We start from the raw sequence: 15571 nt of genomic DNA, 5'->3' as shown, positions 1-15571 counted from the left end.
TTCTGACTGTTTGGATGGTCTAGCCCTGTGTCGCTCTCTGAAACGTAACAAGTCCGGGTGGGCATTTGGGCCAGTGGGAAAGCTGCCAGTTAGGATGCCCGCACCCCACATCGAGTGCCTGGGATCAAGTCCCACCTCCAGCTCCCAACTCTCGCCTCCTGTTGATGTGGACCCTGGGAGGCAGCAGGTGAAGGCTCGGGTAGCTGGGTTCCTCCCACCCACATGAGAGACCTGGGTTAAGTGCTCAGCTCCTGGCTTCAGCCCCAGAGAGGGGGCCATTGCAGGCCTTTAGAGATGAGCCAGCAAATCAGAGCTCTCTTTCTCTCTCTCAAGAGAAGATATCCAATTGCTTTTGAAACAATAACGCACGCATTAGTGTCTTGGGCTCCTGTTAACCAAGTGCCAATTACCCTACCTGGGGCTAGGGAGCAGGCATAGCTTAAGACACAGAAATCTTTCCCCTCTGAGTTCTGGCAGCCAGAAGTGTGGGGCTGTGCTCCCTCTGGGGGCTCCAGTCAGTGCTTCCCTGCTCTGGTGGCTCTCAGCACCCCTGGGCACTCCTAGGCTCGTGGCCGTGTCATCGCTGCAGTCCCCACTCTCATCACGTGGCCTTCCTCCTGGTGTGCGTCTGTGCCTCCCAGTCTCTCCCCCTCTCCTTATGAGGACACCAGTGCCTGGATTAGGGCCCACCCCAGTCCCGGATGACCTCATCTCAAGTTAACTGCCACTGCAAAGACCCTATGTCCATAGGAGACCACAGTCACAGGCTCCAGGTGGACATGAACTTGGGTAGGGGGGATGCTGGTACACCTGCTATTACAGCCCATCGTCTGCTAAACCAGGGTACAGCAGTGGTTAGCAACGCAAGGTCCAACTCTGGAAAAGAATTCTAAATGTCTGCGAACCACATTATTAAATTTAGAAATTATTCCAGTTTTTTGGGGGGCCAGCGCTGTGGCTCACTTGGTTAATCCTCTGCCTGCGGCGCCAGCATCCCATATGGGCACCAGGTTCTAGTCCCGGTTGCTCCTCTTCCAGTCCAGCTCTCTGCTGTGGCCTGGGAAGACACTGGTGGTTGGCCCATATGCTTGGGTCCCTGTACCCGCATGGGAGACCAGGAGGAAGCACCTGGCTCCTGGCTTCGGATTGGTACAGCACCAACCGTAGCGGCCATTTGGGGGGTGAACCAACAGAAGGAAGACCTTTCTCTCCATCTCTCTCTCTCACTGCCTGTAACTATACCTGTCAAATAAAAAAGAAGAAATTATTCCAGTTTGTAAAAACCAGGAAATGATGTATCTATAACTGCGTCTATGTGTTTTGTTAGTTCCCTGTCACTGGGGCTGGTGTGGTGGCACAGCTGGTTAAGCTGTAGCTTAAAACACCAGCATCCCATACTGGAGTGCCTGCTGGAGCATCAAGTCTCTGCTTCCAATCCAGCTCCCTGCTAATAGCCTGGGAAAGCAATGGAAGATGGCCTAAGTGCTTGGGCCCCTGCACCGGCATGGGAGACCTGGATGAAGCTCCTGGTTTTGACCTGACTCAGTGCTGGCTGTTGCTGGTGAGTGAACCAGCAGAAGGATCTCTGTCTGTCTCTCTCCACATCTGTCTCTCGTCTCTCTGTTCTAAAAGATTCCCTGTCACTGAGAGTTTTAATTTTTGGCTACAAAAGTCATGAGAAAACATATAAGCACGTGGAATGCACGTGCAGTTCTGAGATCTTTTTCCCCCTCTGGCTCCGTAAGTTATTTCACTGTGACATGTTAGTATCAGCACACTGGACTCGAACTCAGTAAAATAAGACTCTTTTTCACTGCAAATAAGATAACTAGCAGTGTTACTGGGATCAAGTACTCCTTGGTCTGCTTCAACACATCCTTTTCATCAGGGGTTTATTTGTACATGAAATAGTCCTAGTTATTCACTGAGGAAGAAGTACCAGAGAACAGGAAACACAGGAAAGAGAGTTTACTGGTTAGCAGGTAAATACAAGTGAGTGTAACCATAAAGGATTTTTGGGGCCAGCGCCGTGGCTCAATAGGCTAATCCTCCGCCTAGTGGCGCCAGCATACCGGGTTCTAGTCCTGGTCAGGTGCCAGATTCTGTCCCGGTTGCCCCTCTTCCAGGCCAGCTCTCTACTGTGGCCCGGGAGTGCAGTGGAGGATGGCCCAAGTGCTTGGGCCCTGTACCCCATGGGAGACCAGGAGAAGCACCTGGCTCCTGCCATCGGATCAGTGCGGTGCACCAGCCACAGCGCGCTGGCTATGGCGGCCATTGGAGGGTGAACCAACGGCAAAGGAAGACCTTTCTCTCTGTCTCTCTCTCTCTCACTGTCCACTCTGCCTTTAAAAAAAATTTTTTTTTGCTCATTTGAGAAATGAAAGGTTGGCATTCTCCGGTGTTGGTGAGAATGTGGAGAAATATCGAGAATAAGCTTCCATGAAGCTTTTACAAAGATGATCATTTCAGGGGGAAAAAACCCAACAACCTCTCTACTGTCCCTGGGAAGGGGAGCTGTTTGGGGTTTGCGTGGTGAAAGAAGTTATGGCTCACGCATACATTAATAATGCAGAACCATGGGCAGCATTACAGCGAAAAGATCTCCGTGTCCTGGAGCAGAGACATCGTAGGACACAGTGTGTAGTGAGAAACGCAAACCTGCAGATTGTTAATCACGAATCAGTGTATCTGGTGAGGGAAGGATCCGTGTATGTGTGTGACTGATCGGTACCAGAGATAAACTCGAATGGCTGCCTCTCTAAAGATCTAGATGGGGCCTGGCGCTGTGGTGTAGTAGGTTAGCCACGTGAGTACCCGTTCAAGTCCCAGCTGCTCCACTTCTGATCCAGCTGTCTGCTAATGGCCTGGGAAGTCTGCACAAGACGGCCCAAATGCTTGGGCCCCTGCACCCACCTGGGAGACCTGGAGGAAGCTTCTGGCTCCTGGCTTCAAATTAACCCATGTCTGGCCATTGTGGCCAGTTGGGGAGTGAACCAGCAGATGGAAGACCTCTCTCTGTTTCTCCTCTCTGTAGCTCTGCCTCTCAAATAAATAGATCTAAAAAAAAAAAAAAAGTTCTGGACACCTACCTACAAAACTAACAAGCAGTGTGTACCCAGGAGGGAGGGCTTGGTGCAAGGGCGAATAAGCAAAAGTTCTCCTTTTATCTGTAAAATGATTGTGAAATATTTGAGGCATGTAAACAAGCCCCGTGAGGACTTGCATTTTTCACTCTGGATATGTCTGTGTGGCCCAGGGGCAGCACAGGAGCACAGCCCAGAGCCCTGGTCACAGCAGCTGTGTGTGGGATAAGGTCCTCATCTGTCCTCTGTGCCTCGGTGTGCTCATCTGTAAAACAGAGCCAGTGATGGAATCGACCTCCTGAAGTTGTGGAATTAAATGAGATGCTACCTGCAGCTTCCTTAGAGTGGTATCCAAACAGATGTTGCAGCTGTTACCAGTGTTAGATTTCTTCTTTCCAAAGAGAGAATATTCTGGTATATACGAGTGACATCTTTTTTGTTGCGGTGGTGGTCCAGAAACACACCCTCTCTGTAGGGCCTGCCCCTGGTAAGGGGCACAGCGTGTGCTTTGGGGGTTGGAGGCAGAGCACAGAACTGACAGGGTGTTGTTCAGAGGCCACGCCCCCTGCATCTGATTGGCTGACTTTTCTGTCTTCCAAATCTAGTCAGTCTGCATTCACAGTGAATTCTGTGCAAACCCAATTGGTCAATCCTCTCCCGCCACTGGGCCTGGCCAGTAGCTCCCTAAAGTCCTCAGCCATTTGGAGGGTGAACCAGAGGAAGGAAAACCTTTCCCTCTGTCTCTCTCTCACTAACTCTGCCTGTCAAAAAAACAAAACAAAACAAAAAAAAACAAAAACAAACAAAAAAAACAGGAGCTGAGAACCCAGTCCAGAGCTCCCACATGGTGGCAAGAACCGAATAACTTGAGCTCTTAACTGCTGCCTCCAAGGATGCACCCTAGCAAGATGCCTGCCCCAGGCCATGCATTTTGGGTGGAGGCTGCTCGCTGCTGTCTGATGTCCCCAAGCCTTGTGGGAGTTCCCGGCACCACGTCTCCTAGACCAGTGATACAGTCAACAAATGCAAGAGGCCAAGGAGGGTGGGAACTGAGGGACATATCTCATGATGGGTCACTAAAGGGCACTTGGTGGCCTTACAGGAACACTTTCAGAAAAGTGAGCCCAGTTTCAATAGTTATGGATGGACACAGCTGAAACACGTGTCCCATGACGTGGTGCCACCCAGGCATGTGCCAGGCTAGTGGGTTGACCTGCAGAATTTCTCCTAATTTTCACAGCAACCCTACAAAGAATGGGTTAGTAGGCTCATTTTGCGGATGAATAAAGCAGTGCAGGGAGGCTGAGTAACGTGCTCAAGCTCACCCAGCTTGCAAGCCACAGAGATCTGGACCCATTGGGAGATGAGACAGGGAGGCCAAAGGCACCGGTGACTGCGAAGCAGCATTACAGGGCGGGAGGAGAGACGCTCGGTGCAGGCCACGTTTGCTTTCCTGTGTGCATTGGAGGGAGAGACGGGCTGGGGAAGAGGAGCCTGGGCCAGCAGAGATGGAACCTCTGGAGAGGGCAGGGGAGATAATTCAAGTCACAGCACAGAGGGAGAAGGGGAGGGGTTTGTCTTGCTAGGAGAGCCCTCCCAGCCCCCTACTCCGGGCCTTGATTCTACCCTGATATGTGGACGAAAGGGAATCCCCTCCCAGCCCCATCTGTGAGTGAGGGCTTTGAGGAGGGGCTGGGAGACCCTTGGGGCACAAAGATGTCCTGCGACCACCAGGCCCTGCTGTGAGCCTCTGTGCCAGTAAGTAGAGGGAATCTGTGGAACTGGAGAGCTCAGACCTTCTCAGCCCCAGGGACACCTGCTCTGAAAACCCCAGAGGCCCCATTCTGGCTTCTGTTCCCGACCCTGTGATGTTGGGCAAAGCTGGAAACTCTTGGGATTTGCACTGAATGTGAGAGCCAGTGGGAAGCCATTGGCCAGGCTTGGGAGATGGCAGGCTTAGGCACTGGCCTGAGACTCCTCGTCTCTCTTGACAAAAGCAGGGAGTGCTATGGGTGGCACCACCATCTGCCTTCGGGAGCTGGCATCCGTGGGAGAGCCAATTCCCCGAACGCCATCAAAGTGTTTCCTTGGGATGCAGCATCCAGTGGGGAAATCATGTGGGTCTGTGGCTCAGGATCCCGAGAGCCGAGCCTGACTCTGCCACTGGAAGCTGTGGGGCCTTGGTGACGTCACGGCTTCCTCGGGCCTTGGTTGCACCTTCTCAGTTTATAACAAATGGGGCACTTTTTCAGGGGCTATTTCAGGCCAGTGGGACAGAGAGCAGCTCCACGTTGCCTCATGAAAGGTTTGGGCTTTTCCATCTCTTCATCCTGCCAATAAACACAAATCCCCTGCAGACTTTAGGAGAGGGATCACAGGGACTGGTCGGTCTGTGCCCAAGGCTTGGCTTGGGATCATGTGGACACACAAGGGCCCTGTACCCACAGGGCCGCCGGCAGGCCAGCACACCCCTTGTCACACCTCCAGGTGCTGCACAGGCCCTGGTGACGGCTGTTGCTGACCCCAATCCCCGGCCAGCTCCACAGGGGAGAGCTGGGCGCAGGCTGTGTGCCCCTTGAAAGAGACGCAGTGCAGCCCGGCTCGTTGGCTGCAGGCAACTCTGTCCCCTGCAGGAGCTGGGATTTATTTAGCCTGTTTCCGTGGCAGCACTGGTGGCAGCAGCAGCAGCAGCGTTTGCTTCCCTGTGAGGCTGTGTGAGTCACGGTCACCCACGCACATCACAGCCTGCTGGGGGCCACTGACGGTCAAGTCAGCAGAGCTCCTGGCACTGCCTTGTAGCTTCCTGCCCCGGCTCTCGGTGCACACAGCTCTGGGCAGTGCTCTGGGAAGGGCCCGCCTACCCAACAGGCTCTCCCCATGAGCTGTCAGATGGACTTCAGCTGACTTCAGGGTCTTTAGGTGGATGCCACCCACAGCTGCAAGGCCTCATGGGAGAGGAGTGTAGGTCTGCAGTCCCAGAGTCCAGTGCACCTTTCCCCATCTCATGATGAGCAGGCAGATCCATCTTTCCATGTCAACCTCTGCACTCATGATTTTTAAAAAGACGTATTAATTTATTTGAAAGGCAGAGTTACAGAAAGGTAGAGGGTGAAAGAGAGGTCTTCCATCCACTGGTTTACTCCCCAAACAGCCACAATGGCCAGAGCTGGTCCGATCCAAAGCCAGGAGTCTGGAGCTTTTTCCAGGTCTCCCATGTGGGTGCAGGGTCCCAAGGACCTGGGCCATTTTCTACTGCTTTCCCAGGCCATAGCAGAGAGCTGGATCGGAAGTGGGGCAGCCAGGACTCAAATCGGCACCCACATGGGATGCTGGCACTGCAGATGGCAGCTTCCCCTGCTACGCTACAGCGCCGGCCCCTGTATCCATGTTGACCCCAGGTTCCTTCAGGCTCTCACCCAGGACCAGGCTTCAGGACATACTCTCTGGGCAGCATCCATCCAGCTGGATTCTCTCCCAGGCCCTTCCTGCCCTGGAACTTACCTCTCCCCTTCCTCCATCTGAGAATCTGACAAGCTGACAGCATCCTGTGGGGCTCATGGCTACTAGCTGGTTAAGGCACAGAGCTCAAAGGCGCTGCACTGATGCTGGGAGGCAGAGCATCAGTCCTAGGCAGTGGCTTCTCTTTTTATTTTTTATTTTTTGACAGGCAGAGTGGATAGTGTGAGAGAGAGACAGAGAGAAAGGTCTTCCTTTGCTGTTGGTTCACCCTCCAATGGCCACTGCGGCCGGTGCACCGCGCTGATCCGATGGCAGGAGCCAGGTGCTTCTCCTGGTCTCCCATGGGGTGGGCCCAAGCACTTGGGCCATCCTCCACTGCACTCCCTGGGCACAGCAGAGAGCTGGCCTGGAAGAGGGGCAACCGGGACAGAATCTGGTGCCCCGACCGGGACTAGAACCCGGTGTGCCGGCGCCACTAGGCAGAGGATTAGCCTGTTGAGCCACAGCGCCAGCCAGCAGTGGCTTCTCAAGGCACGGTCCCTGCCCAGCAGCAGCCATGGCCCCTGGGAGCTTCTTAGAAATGCACACTCTGGGGCCCACCCAGATGAACTATTTTTTTTTCCCCTCAGGCCACTCTTCATTTCCTCCACCCTGCCCCTCCACCTGTCCCATCCCCTGCCCCGCCCTTCACAGGGTGCCCCTGGAGCCCGTGGGTGGTGCAGGCGTCTTGCCCGTGACCTTGTTGGCGCAGTCCAGCAGGGCGGTGTGAATGTCCTTGGCACAGGCAATCTGGGCTTTGATGACCGGCAGGTACTGCGGGTAGGGCAGGCTGTCGGGCTGCACCGCATCAGGCTTGGTGGTCGTGGGCACCAGCGTCGGGGAGTGCTTGGCACTGTCACAGCTCTGGGACAAGCATTCGTGTGCCAGGCGCAGGCAGAGCTCCAGCTGGTCACAGAGCGCGTAGAACTCCTCCAGGCACTTGTCAAAGTGCTGGATGGGTCCATCGCTGCTCCTTTGTCCATTGTCAATGTTAGTGTTCTGAATCAAGTTCTGGGCTGCAACCTTCAGCAGGGTCTGCAGACTCTCCTGGAGCTGCGGGATGAGCATCTTGTAGCGCTGCACAGGGTCGAAGTCCTGCTGCTGCTGCTGCAGTAGGCCGCTCTGCGACGAGCCCACCAGCTGTGCTGGCGGCGGCGGCTGCTGCTGGGGGCCGGGCCGCCAGCCGACCCTGGGCCCGATACACCAGCGGCCGAAGACGCCCCCGGAGCCTGCTGCTGGGGAGCAGCCATCTTCCTCGCTCAGAGCGTCGGAAGTGCATCCTTTTCTTTTCTTTTCTTTTCTTTTTTTTTTTTTTTTTTTTTGAGACTTCGTGAAATACTGTGTTGAAGAAGAAGAAAAGGCTGCAGAGATGCATAAAATGAAATCTCCAGTGCAGGGCAATCGGATGAGTGTAGATGCTGTGGAAATCGAGACACTCAGAAAAACCGTGGAGGACTATTTCTGCTTTTGCGACGGGAAAGCTCTAGGCAAATCCACAGTGGTACCTGTTCCGTATGAGAAGATGCTGCGAGACCAGTCGGCTGTGGTGGTCCAGGGGCTTCCTGCAGGGGTTGCCTTTAAACACCCTGAGAATTACGATCTTGCAGCCCTGAAGTGGACTTTGGAGAACAAAGCAGGCATTTCATTTATCATCAAGAGGCCTTTCCTAGAGCCAAAGCAGCACCTAGGTGGTCGCGTGATGGTGACAGATCCTGACAGGTCGATCTTGTCCCCAGGTGGAAGCTGTGGCCCCATCAAAGCGAAGACCGAGCCCGCGGGGGACTCTGGCATTTCCCTGGGAATGGCAGCTATGACAGGAAAGGAAGAATTAGAAGACCCCGATTACTATCAGTGTAACATCCAAGGAAGCCATCATTCTTCAGAGGGCAACGACGGAACAGAAATGGGAGTACCAGCAGAAGATTCTACTCAACACCTCCCTTCAGAAACAAGTGAGGACCCCAAAGTTGAGGTGACTATTGAAGATGATGATTATTCTCCACCCACCAAGAGACCAAAGAGCAGCGAGCCGCCCCAGCCACCAGCCCCAGAGCCTGCCAACGCGGGGAAGCGGAAAGTGAGGGAGTTCAACTTCGAGAAATGGGATGCTCGAATTACTGATCTGTGTAAACAAGTCGAAGAGTTGTTTGAAAGATAATCTGCTCAAGCTATAAAAGCCAAAGGCCCGGTGACGATCCCATACCCTCTTTTCCAGTCCCACGTTGAAGACCTTTATGTAGAAGGGCTTCCTGAGGGGACTCCTGTTCGAAGACCGTCTACATACGGAATCCCTCGCCTGGAGAGGATACTGCTCGCGAAGGAAAGGATTTGCTTTGTGATCAAGAAACACGGACTTCTGAACTCAACACGAGAAGATTTACAGCTTGATAAACCAGCATCAGGAGTGAAGGAGGAGTGGTCTGCCAGGATCACCAGGTTAAGGAAGATGGTGGACCAGCTCTTCTGCAAAAAATTTGCGGAAGCCTTGAGCAGCAGTGAGGCCAAGGCTGTCCTGTACCAGAAGTTTGAGGCACACCCCAACGACCTGTACGTGGAAGGACTGCCCGAGAACATTCCCTTCAGAAGCCCCTCCTGGTACGGAATCCCGAGGCTGGAAAAGATCATCCAAGTGGGCAATCGAATCAAATTTGTTATCAAAAGGCCAGAGCTTCTGACTCACAGCACAACCGAAGTCACTCAGCCGAGGACGAATACCCCAGTCAAGGAGGACTGGAATGTCAGAATTGCCAAGCTGCGCAAGCAAGTGGAAGAGGTCTTTAACTTGAAGTTTGCTCAAGCTCTTGGACTCACAGAGGCGGTGAAAGTCCCATATCCTGCGTTCAAATCCAACCCTGAGTTCCTGTATGTAGAAGGCTTGCCGGAAGGAATTCCCTTTCGAAGCCCTACCTGGTTTGGAATTCCGCGACTTGAAAGGATTGTCCGTGGGAGTAATAAAATCAAGTTTGTTGTTAAAAAGCCTGAACTGGTGGTTTCCTACCCGCCTCTTGGGATGGCAAGATCAACACTAAAGCTTTGCAGTCTCTGAAAAGACCACGGAGCCCCGGAAGCAACTCGAAGGTCCCTGAAATTGATGTCACCGTGGAAGGCCCCAACAGCACCAACCCTCTGAGCTCGGCTGTCCGGACGCCCACCCAAACTAACGGCTGGAACAGTCCCTTCAAGCCTCGGGGGAGAGAGTTTTCCTTTGAGGCCTGGAATGCCAAGATCACCGACCTGAAGCAGAAAGTGGAAAATCTTTTCAATGAAAAGTGTGGCGAGGCGCTGGGCCTGAAGCAAGCCGTGAAGGTGCCCTTCGCGCTGTTCGAGTCCTTCCCGGAAGACTTCTATGTGGAAGGCCTGCCCGAGGGCGTGCCCTTCCAGAGACCCTCCACTTTCGGCATCCCCAGGCTGGAGAAGATCCTGAGAAACAAAGCCAAGATCAAGTTCATCATCAAGAAGCCAGAGATGTTTGAGACTGCCATCAAGGAGAGCACCTCCTCTAAGAGCCCATCACGAAAAATAGTCATCGCCCAGCGTGAACACCACTGCATCGGGTGTCGAAGACCTGAACATCATCCAGGTGACGATTCCAGCCGATGATAACGAAAGACTGTCCAAGGCCGAGAAGGCCAGACAGCTGAGGGAGCAAGTAAACGACCTCTTCAGTCGGAAGTTCGGTGAGGCGATCGGTATGGGCTTCCCTGTGAAGGTCCCCTACAGGAAGATCACCATCAACCCTGGCTGCGTGGTGGTGGACGGCATGCCGCCGGGGGTGTCGTTCAAGGCCCCCAGCTACCTGGAGATCAGCTCCATGCGGAGGATTCTAGACTCTGCCGAGTTCATCAAGTTCACGGTCATCAGGCCGTTCCCAGGACTCGTGATTAACAACCAGTTGGTTGATCAGAATGAGTCAGAAGGCCCGGTGATACAAGAATCGGCCGAGCCCAGGCAGCTGGAGGCCCCAGCCTCGGAAGAAGTCAAAGAGGCTGACGGAAGCTCTCAGATCAAGCAGGAGCCGGAGCCCACGTGGAAGACCTGCTCGTCTTCGGCCCGGGCTGCCGTGGCGGAGGAGCTGTGCGGAGCGGTTGCTGCCCACGCCCACGCCCACGCCGTGTAAGATACTTGTATACCAGAAATACCTTCTATACAAACCGTCTTTTCTACTTTTAGATAGAAATGTCTACTTTTTCAGCAGTTCTGTGAATTGAATCAAAGGCAGAGTGACTGTAGATTTGGACCGGCTGCTTTACACTGGAATGTATTATAAGGATTTTGCAGCGATGCTGGGAAGACGGCAGGGCCGGGCCGCCGGCTGTCCGTCTGTCCAGCAGAGCCCGCGGCCGTGGGGTTGATTGTCCAATCAAGCGAAGGTAGCTCCTCCTGGAACATCTCAGCTTCCGCAGTGGAGACAATTCCTGTGCTAGCTCACTCCTTAGTTTTTCTATTTGAAAAATCCCCGCGATGCGCTCCGCGGCGCTGGGTGAACAGTTAGTATCTGTATATTTGATGAAACCTCTTCCTAGGCTGTCTCTCATGGCCCCTGTGTTCTTTGTCACCATGAAAGGAAGCCCCGCGGGGAGCGTGAGGGCTCCGTGCGTGCGCGCGTGGGCCGCGGCGGGGCGGGGCCGCCAGCGCCACTGGAGTGCGTCGTGGCGTAGTCTTCAGTAGCTTTACCACAATATCCACCACGGAGAATTCTATTACATGGTAGCAGAAATAGGCATTTTTATGTGTTGCTTATATTTTACCTCAAATTAAATTGTAGATATAGGGTAATAAATAAAATCCATCTATGTCTTTCGTCGGAGCTGACGGCCGCCTGAACAAGCCCTCCTGGTGATGCAGATGCTGGCCACGGTTTGAGGACCCCATCTCAGGAAACAAGTCTACAGCAGTGTGTGCCAGGCTATAGGGGGAGCATGGCCGTCCAGCCTTCCATCTGGACCCATAGCACAGTGACAAACATCTGTCTGTTTTGTGCAAGCCACGTGGGGGAACCTTGGGTAGAAAAGACCTCATTGGCTTCAACTCCAGGGGTCTGGAGTTTTCCTGTGTCACCTGGAAACACACTGGCATGTTTTGTCCTGACTGGAAGGGTGTGGCCATGCCTCTCCTGCTACCGAGAGAGTCTCAGGAGCAAAAGGAAGGCCACTCATTGGAAACGAGCAGTCCAGCCCTTGTGTTCCCTAAGAGGAATTGAACTGAGAGAGAGGATGTGTGATTAATATATTATTAATCGGCCGGCGCTGCGGCTCACTAGGCTAATCCTCTGCCTGCGGCGTCGGTACACCAGGTTCTAGTCCCGGTCGGAGCGCTGGATTCTGTCCTGGTTACTCCTCTTCCAGTCCAGCTCTCTGCTGTGGCCCAGGAGGGCAGTGGAGGATGGCCCAGGTGCTTGGGCCCTGCAGCCACATGGGAGACCAGGAGGAGGCACCTGGTTCTTGGCTTCGGATCGGTGCAGCACACCGGCCGTAGCGGCCCTTTAGGGGGTGAACCAAAAGAAGGAAGACCTTTCTCTCTGTCTCTCTCTCTCACTAACTCTGCCTGTCAAAAAAATATGTTATTAATCAATGTGCATTATTCTTCTAATAGTTCTTGTTTAACATTTACTGATTGCCCTGTGCTGAGCCCAATAAATAGGTCTATTGGTCCATTCTTGGAGCCTGCAGGAAGGAGGGTAACAGCATTAGTTAGGATAGGTTGAATTGTGCCATTCACTCCCAAAGTCTCAGCTCAGGGGTTGCATAAGGAAGCCTTACCTTGCAGGTGCTGCATGTCCAGGGAGGGCCCACTCAGCTCTTCAGCATCATTCAGGGACTCGGGGTGCAGAGAAGCAGGAGGTGAATGGTTCCCTGGTCATGCACCTGCCCAGATGTGAATCCCAGAACTTCTGCTCCCATCTCACTCACATGGTCCTCCTGACAGCAAAGGGCCAGGAACTGCATGCAAAAGGAAAGAACCACAGGTAGAGTTGAATAGTAGAGACTACCAGGGTGAGCGTGTGGCCTGGCTGTTAAGATGCCCACATCCCATACTGGAATCCTGGCGCTGGCGCCAGATTCCAGCTTCCTGCTAATGCAGACCTTGGGAGGTGGTGGTGATTGCTCAAGTGACTGAGTCCCTACCACCCATTTGGAAGTCCTGAATTGAACTCCTGGCTTCGGCCCAGTCCATTCTCTGCCGATGCAGACATTTGAGGAGTAAGTTGGAGGATAGGAGCTCTCTCTCTCTCTCTCTCTCCCCCCCCACCAAATAACAATAACAACAATAATGATAATGATAATGATAATAATGACTCTACCACACTAAAAACCACTCATTTATTCATCTATTTATTCTTTTTAAAAAAATGTTATTTAATTGAAAGCCAGAGTGACGGAGAAAGGGAGGGAGGGAGGGAGAAAGAGAAAGAGAAAGAGAAGAGAAAGAAAGAAAGAGAAAGAGAAACAGGGATCTTGTGTTAACTGATACACTCCCCAAATGGCCACAACAAGCAGGTCTGGGCCAGGTCAAAGCCAGGAGCCAAGAATGCCATCTTGGTCTCTGACCTGGATGGCAGGGATCCAAGTACTTGAGATGTCCTTTGCCTCCTTCCCAGGCACATTAGCAGGAAGCTGGAGTGGAAGCCGAGCAGCCAGGACTCAAACCAGCACTCCTTTGTGGATGTCAGTGTTGCAAGAGGCGGCTTAACCCTCTGTGCCACAACACCGGCCCTCATCCACTTATTCTTTAATCAAGATTTATGGAACATTCACCATCAGGCATTGGGCCAGGCCCTGGCGCTGTGCCATCTGGGCCACCTGCCTTTGCACATCCCCGGAGGCACCGTTAACATCGTGTCCTGAATGAATAGTGGCCCCTGGAGTCGTGCGGCTCAGGAGCCCTGCGTCTTCTGCTCTTCTCGTTTATGTCCTTGTGACCTCCCCACTGGAAGAAAATGCTCAGAAAGCTGGGATTTTGTCTGAATTGCTCATTGCTGTATTCCTGGAGTACAGTACAGTGCCCAGGGCACTCAGAACATATTTAATGAATGATTGAAAATGAATGAATAATTAGCTGTACCCACCCCCCCGCCCCGGACCCTGCCTCCAGGGAGTTAACAATCTGTGTGAACACTCAGTTGTGGGCCCTGTAGCAGCTGACTTTGTGGAATCAGAGAGTGGAACACGGGCTACCAAGGCCAGGGGTGGATGGGAGGGAGTGGGGGAGGGGAGAGCTTGGTTGTGGGGAGCAACTCGGACTAGACTGTTACTGGAATTAAGACTTATTCTATACATCTGCTCTCCCACAATATGGCGCTGAGAAGGGAGAAACAGCTTCTACGCAGCCGCCTCTCGCCAACTTGAGTGATGACCTGCAGGAGCTGATCCTGCTCCTGATTGGAGGAGAGCAGCGTACTCGGCGTGTGGATAGCAGAGTTGGGATTGGTGGAAGAGGACTATAAAGGAGGAGAGAGACAACATGCACCAGGAACATCTATCTGAAGGAACACCTGAGCAGCCCCCGAGAGAGCCGGCCGGTGGTGTGCCGCTCCCCAGCGGAAGTGGGGAAAGTGGCAGGGGGAGCCGCCCTTCCACGGAGGTGGAAGGGTCGGTAGCCAACCCGGGAAGAACCAGCAGCAAACCCGGGAAGGGCCGAGCAGATGAAAGAACAGCGCAGGATCCTGTGTCGTTCCTCCACGAAGACGGGGAGCGACATTGGTCAATGGGGAGAGAGTTTCAGTTAGCTGGCAGGAAGGAATTCTGGGTCCTGTTGCACAGTAGTAGGGTGACTATAGGTACCAATATTATATAGACTATTTCAAAGTAGCTGGAAGAGAGGATTTTAAATGTTCTTATCACAAAGGAATGATACATGTGTGAGGTGGTATATATGCTAAATACCCAGATTTGGTCATTGCACTGTGTATAGATGTGAGTTGAAACATCTCACCCCATTTGTAGCGTTAGGTGTATTTTTTTGTTTGTTTTTGTTTTTTGACAGGCAGAGTGGACAGTGAGAGAGAGAAGACAGAGAGAAAGGTCTTCCTTTGACGTTGGTTCACCCTCCAATGGCCGCCCCGTCCAATGCTCTGTGGCCTGTGCACCGCGCTGATCCGATGGCAGGACCCAGGTGCTTCTCCTGGTCTCCCATGGGGTGCAGTGCCCAAGCACTTGGGCCATCCTCACTGCACTCCCTGGCCACAGCAGAGAGCTGGCCTGGAATAGGGGCAACCGGGACAGAATCTGGTGCCCCGACCGCGACTAGAACCCGGTGTGCCAGCGCTGCAAGGCAAAGGATTAGCCTAGTGAGCCGCGGCGCTGGCCTAGGTGTATTTTTAAGATTGATTTTTGAAAATTTATTTGACAGATAGAGTTAGACAGTGAGAGAGAGACAGAGAGAAAGGTCTTCCTTCCATTGGTTCACCCCCCCAAATGACCGCTATAGCCGGAGCTACGCCGATCCGGAGCCAGGAGCCAGGTGCTTCCTCCTGGTCTCCCATGCGGGTGCAGGGGCCTGAGCACTTGGGCCATCCTCCACTGCCCTCCCGGGCCACAGCAGAGAGCTGGACTGGAAGAGGAGCAACCGGGACTAGAACCAGTGCCCATATGGGATGCCAGCGCTGCAGGCAGAGGATTAACCAAGTGAGCCATGGTGCCGGCCACTGATTTGTTTATTTGAAAAGGAGAGAGGAGAGGTGAGGCGAGGCGAGGCGAGGAGAGGAGAGAGGAGAGAAAGATCTTCCTTCTGCTGGTTCACTCCCCAGTCATTTGCAATAGTCAGACCAGGGCCAGGATGAAGCCAGGAGCCAGGAACTGCATCCTGCTCTCCCACATGAGTGGCAGGAGCCCAAACACTTTGATCATCTTCTGCTGCCTTCCCAGGTGCATGAGAAGGAAGCTGGATTAGAAGCTGAGTAGCTGGGTCTCCAACCAGCACTGATACAGGATGCTGGAGTTGCAAGCAGTGGCTTAACCTGCCGCACAGCCCCAGACCCTGGCGTGGGCATT

General features: G+C 53.4%; 2 pseudogenes across 1 annotated transcript; one reads left to right on the top strand and one right to left on the bottom strand.

The window, feature by feature from the left end:
* Nucleotides 1-7160: 7160 nt before the first annotated feature.
* Nucleotides 7161-7855, bottom strand: LOC149120095 (mediator of RNA polymerase II transcription subunit 29 pseudogene; annotated as a pseudogene). The gene has a single exon (XR_016226404.1). The product of XR_016226404.1 is annotated as a mediator of RNA polymerase II transcription subunit 29 pseudogene (transcript).
* Nucleotides 7856-7910: 55 nt separating this feature from the next.
* Nucleotides 7911-10883, top strand: LOC149120094 (general transcription factor II-I pseudogene; annotated as a pseudogene).
* Nucleotides 10884-15571: the final 4688 nt, after the last annotated feature.

The sequence above is a fragment of the Oryctolagus cuniculus genome, chromosome 20 (assembly GCF_051225735.1).
Source record: "Oryctolagus cuniculus isolate XC-2025 breed Fujian yellow rabbit chromosome 20, ASM5122573v1, whole genome shotgun sequence".
In the NCBI taxonomy this organism is placed as follows: Eukaryota; Metazoa; Chordata; class Mammalia; order Lagomorpha; family Leporidae; genus Oryctolagus; species Oryctolagus cuniculus.
Note: the sequence above shows the minus strand (reverse complement) of the source record. Positions and strands in the feature narration are given on the sequence as shown.